The 5,493-nt window shown below is 48.1% G+C and overlaps 1 pseudogene; it reads left to right on the top strand.

Annotated features, from left to right (window-relative positions):
• Window positions 1-280: 280 nt before the first annotated feature.
• On the top strand, window positions 281-419 carry LOC119290318 (annotated as a pseudogene).
• The last annotated feature ends 5,074 nt before the right edge of the window (window positions 420-5,493 follow it).

Below are 5,493 nucleotides of genomic sequence, written 5' to 3' on the forward strand. Positions count from 1 at the left end.
CAAACCCAACCCCCTTCACCTGATCTGGTTCCGGGAAGACCAACAGGTACTAGGATACCTTCTGAATAACCTTTCCAAGGAGGTGCTCGTGCAGGTGACTTCGATCGCCCATGCCCACGAGCTGTGGACAGAGGTGGCGAACATGTTTTCGTCCCAGTCGCTGTCACGCATCAACAACATCCGCATCGCGCTGTCCAACGCTCAGAAGGGCACTCAGTCCGTCGCAGCATTCATCGCGCACATGCGCTCCCTCGCCGACGAACTGGCCGCGGCGGGCAAGCCCCTTGACGAGGATGAGCTCATCTCCTACATCCTCGCTGGCCTGGACATGGAGTACCAGCCCCTCGTCTCCGCCCTCGACGCCCGCACCTCACCTGTCACCCTTGACGAACTATTTGCTCAGATGAGTAACTTCGATCAGAGGGTGGCCTTGTTCCAAGGTGCCAACGGCGGCTTCAAGTCATCTGCTAACGCCGCCATGCGCGGTCGCGGTGGTGGCTCACACTACCGCGGGCCGCCGCACGTGAAAGGCAAGAGTGCAGGAGGCACCAACTACAACAACTCTCGCAGCGATGCACGCGGGAACAGCAGCAACGGCGGCGGTCGTCCCTCCTCCAACAACAACAGGGGCCGCTGCAACAACTCCACCAAGCGCCCTGACGCCATCCGTTGTCAGATCTGCGGCAAGCCTGGCCATTCAGCCAAGGACTGCTGCTACACTTTTGATGAAGATGAGGATTCAGATCAAGATGAGAAGATGGCGGGTGCAGCAGATGGATCATATGGCGTTGACACAAACTGGTATGTGGATAGTGGAGCTACGAACCACATCACCGGTGAACTCGAGAAGGTGACCATGCGGGAAAAATACCGCGGGCAAGATCACATCCACACTGCTAGTGGAGAAGGTATGAAGATCAGTCACATTTGTCATTCAATTATTAAAACCCCTCGTAGGAAAATTCATCTTAGAAATTTTTTGCATGTTCCTAGTGCCTCAAAGAACCTACTCTCTGTTCATCGCATTGCCATTGATAACCATGTATTCCTTGAGTTTCACCCCTTCTTATTTTTGATCAAGGATCAGGCGACGAGGAAGGTGTTGTATCGAGGTAGATGCGTTCGTGGACTCTACCCTTTGATTCCGGAGATTCGAAGATTCAATAAACAAGCTTTTAGTGCCACCAAACTTTCGTCTACACGATGGCATGATCGTTTAGGACATGCATCTTTTTCTTTAGTTGAGAAATTGCTTAGGAAGAATAAGCTCCCATTTGTTCGAGAGCACAATGTGGAAACAATTTGTGATTCATGTCAGCGAGCTAAGAGTCATCAACTACCTTATCCTGTGTCTATTAGTATTTCTACCAAACCTTTGTAACTTATTTTTTTCTGATGTTTGGGGCCCTGCACCCTCCTCTGTTGGTAGACATACATACTACGTTAGCTTCATTGATGACTATAGAAAATACTCATGGATCTATCTTCTAAATAAAAGATCCGAAGTGTTCCAAGTCTTCAAAAACTTTCAAGCTCTCGTTGAACGAAAATTTGATAGCAAAATCATAGCCGTCCAGTACGACTGGGGCGGGGAGTATGAAAAACTCAACTGCTTCTTTCAAGAACTTGGCATATCTCACCATGTCTCTTGTCCTCATGCTCACCAACAAAACAGGTCTGCAGAACGCAAACACAGACACAGCGTAGAGGTTGGTCTTGCTCTTCTAGCTGGCGCATCTATGCCCCTCAAATTTTGGGATGAGGCATTCCTCACCGCCGTCCATCTTATCAACATACTGCCTAGTCGTGTCATTAATAATGAAACACCCACTGAACGGCTTCTTCAAGTTAAACCAGACTACACAACTCTTCGTGTGTTTGGATGCGCCTGTTGGCCTAACCTCAGGCCATACAACAATCGCAAGCTCATGTTTCGCTCAAAACAGTGTGCGTTTATCGGATATAGTGCTCAACACAAAGGGGTGAAGTGTCTTGACATATCCACCGGACGTGTCTATATCTCCCGTGATGTCGTGTTCGACGAAACAAAATTCCCCTTTGCCGACCTCCATCCAAACGCCGGTGCTCTACTTCGCAAAGAAATCTTACTCTTACCATCCCATCTTACCGGCCTTGAGCATGGGGAAAATAATTGTGATGATCCTTTGTTGACTAATCCTCAAAACCGTGTACATGAGTATTGTGATGATACAGATACATCTCAGGAAAAAGATGGACAAGAAACTACTGAAATCGGTGAAGAAACAGCCCTCAACAGGCATGATTTCATGTGTCCTGTGTTTGGGAGCATATCTCCCTCAGGATCAGGGCTGCAGCAGCTCAGCAGCCAATCTTCCTCGGGATCGGCACGGCTGCAGAATGCCAGTGCCACAGAAACCCCGTCGCCTGCGTCGCCTTCTGCCAGGCGCGGTGCTGTCGACTCAGCTGCTGGCACGTGGCCTGGTGCGGCTGGCTCCAACACGGCACCTGGCCCGCACCAATCATCCACACCCACGCGGCCCGTTGCGGCTCGCTGGCCGGTTGGTGGGCCGTGCCACTACACCAGGCGCCCATGGTCCAGTGCGGATCCGACAGGCGGTCGATCCGATGCTACTACGGACGCAGGCGCGCGATCCAACGCCGATCTGCTTAGGCCCGCGCCATCATTGCAGCATGATGGGCCGGTTGCCCCTTCGGGATGCGGCGCGGGATCTTCTGTGTCGCCCCTCTCCACTCCGTCTGCTTCAGAAGCGGCAGAAAATCCTGCTGCACCGGGGGAATCTGCCTCGGGATTGCTGGGATCGTCAGCTGTCGGATCTTCTGCGCCAGCTCCTCCTCCGCCACGTACACGCCTTTAGAAAGGGGTAATCCAACCTATTAATTACAAACGTGTAACCAAATTTGGTCTAGCGTGTTCTACAGGAGAACCAAACTGTCTAGATGAAGCACTTGGAGATGCTCGTTGGAAGAGGGCTATGGAAGAAGAATATATGGCACTTCAGAAAAATAAAACTTGGCACCTGGTTCCGACACCACGAGGTAAAAATCTAATTGACTGTAAGTGGGTCTACATGATTAATAGAAAATCTGATGGAACCATAGACCATTATAAAGCAAGACTAGTAGCAAAAGGTTTTAAGCAACGGTATGGCATAAACTATGAGGACACCTTTAGTCCCGTTGTTAAAGCTGCTACTATCCGTCTTGTCCTATCTATTGCTGTTTCCAGGCGGTGGAGCCTTAGACAGCTAGATGTTCAGAACGCGTTTCTTCATGATGTTCTGGAGGAGGAAGTGTACATGAAACAACCTCCTGGGTTCGTCGACAAAAACTCACCCTTCCACGTATGTAAGCTTGATAAAGCTCTTTATGGATTGAAGCAGCCTCCTAGAGGGTGGTATTCATGCCTCAGTCAGAAACTGCAAGCACTTGGTTTTGTTTCTTCCAAGTCTGACACGTCACTGTTTATTTACAACAAGTTCAATATGTCCATATTTGTGCTCATTTATGTTGATGATATTATTGTCACAAGTTCATCTGATGAGGCAGTGACAGGACTGTTGAAGGATTTGAGTGCTGAGTTTGCTCTCAAGGATCTGGGAGATTTGCACTTCTTCTTAGGCATTGAAGTGAAGAAGCTTGGAGACAGTCTGCATCTCTCTCAGGAAAAATATGCTGCTGATTTGGTAAGAAGAGTTGGTCTGAAAGATTGCAAACCTTCACCAACTCCCTTGTCTAGCACAGAAAAATTGTCCCTTGTAGAAGGCGATCCATTGAGTCAGGATGACAGCACCAGGTACAGAAGTTTAGTTGGAGCACTTCAATACCTTACTCTAACAAGGTCTGATATCTCATTTGCTGTCAACAAAGTGTGCCAATTCCTTCATGCACCCACCACAGTTCACTGGACTACTGCTAAGCGTATAGTGAGATATATCAAAAACACCATGAGTGTTGGTCTCACCTTTAGCAAATCTTCATCTACTCTTGCCAGTGCGTTTTCTGACTCTGACTGGGCAGGTTGTTTGGATGACAGACGCTCTACTGGTGGGTTTGCTGTGTTCTTTGGACCCAATCTCATATCTTGGTGTGCTAAGAAACAAGCTACTGTATCAAGATCAAGTACAGAAGCTGAATACAAGGCACTTGCCAATGCCACAACAGAGATCATTTGGATTCAGTCCATGTTAAAGGAACTTGGTGTGAAATGCACTCAGGCTCCATGCTTATGGTGTGACAATCTGGGTGCAACATATTTGTCTGCTAACCCTGTCTTTCATGCACGAACAAAACACATTGAGATAGATTTCCATTTCGTTAGAGAAAGAGTTGCTAACAGACAATTGGAGATTTGTTTTGTGCATTCCAGAGACCAGGTTGTAGATGGCTTCACAAAGGCGCCGCCTACAAGGAACTTTGAAGAATTCAGGCATAATCTCAACTTGTAAAGTTGTGATTAAGGGAGGGTGTTAAACGTACGTGACAAGAAGGCCTTGACCTCTTGGCGTACGGCAGCTAGCTAGGTTGTTAGGATTTGATCTTATCTCTCTGTAACCTCCTAGTCTATCCCTTGCACTACAAGTTGTAATATGAACCACCTCATGTGCGCGATCAGGGAGTCGCGACCCTGCTATATAACACGAAGCCGTCGCCCAAAACAGGGTACGACGTTCCAACCATTGGTTTTCACAAATAGATCCCTGAGATTGACACCATTAAAGTATTATAGTAGGGATATTTTAGATTGTCAGGGCCCTCCCCTAGCCCATATGTGTATGTGGGCTTGCCTCTGGACATCACTTGGGCCTGGCCCGGCTGGGAATCCTCAAGCGCTGCAGCTACTTATACCTAGGAGGAAGCAACGAGCAGACCATCCACGTAGGATCAGGCTTGGCGGCGGCTTCTGGCTCTCTTCTACCTCTGGCTCCTCTCAATCCTCTCTCGGTGTACATCAAAACCACCACAAACCTGTACTGCCTAAGTGATTGAGTGTATATGAGTAGTGGGTTGCTAACATAGATAGTGTAGATATAGTGGGTACATCAGTGAAACATGAAGCTTTGCATCATTGCATATTAAGCTAGAAATTAAAGAAAAGAGTGATGAGCAGAGAAGCTAGATGGAGGATGTGTGATAACTGATAACTGAAAACTAGATTTGTGAGAAGGTCAGCAAAAAGTTTGATAAAATTATTGGGAGATCCTTAGTGGCCAAGGAAGATAGAAACGATGAGTCTTTATCATTGCATGAGAGCAGAACATGCCACCACATGCATTTGAGTGCATTGACTGCATCTCGTTCCTCCCTCCATGATCATCACTGCTACACAGGGTCGGGCCCATAGTGGTGCCAAATGTGTGGCCCGCTATAATATGTATATAGGCCTAGCAGTATTTCTGAGAAAAATCCTAGGCGCTGGAGCTGGGCCTCGAGGCCATAGAGCGCAGGAGCGCAACGCTACCGTCGGTAAAGAAAAAAAGGATCGCTATAGAA

This window comes from Triticum dicoccoides, chromosome 4A (assembly GCF_002162155.2).
Source record: "Triticum dicoccoides isolate Atlit2015 ecotype Zavitan chromosome 4A, WEW_v2.0, whole genome shotgun sequence".
Classification (NCBI taxonomy): domain Eukaryota; kingdom Viridiplantae; phylum Streptophyta; class Magnoliopsida; order Poales; family Poaceae; genus Triticum; species Triticum dicoccoides.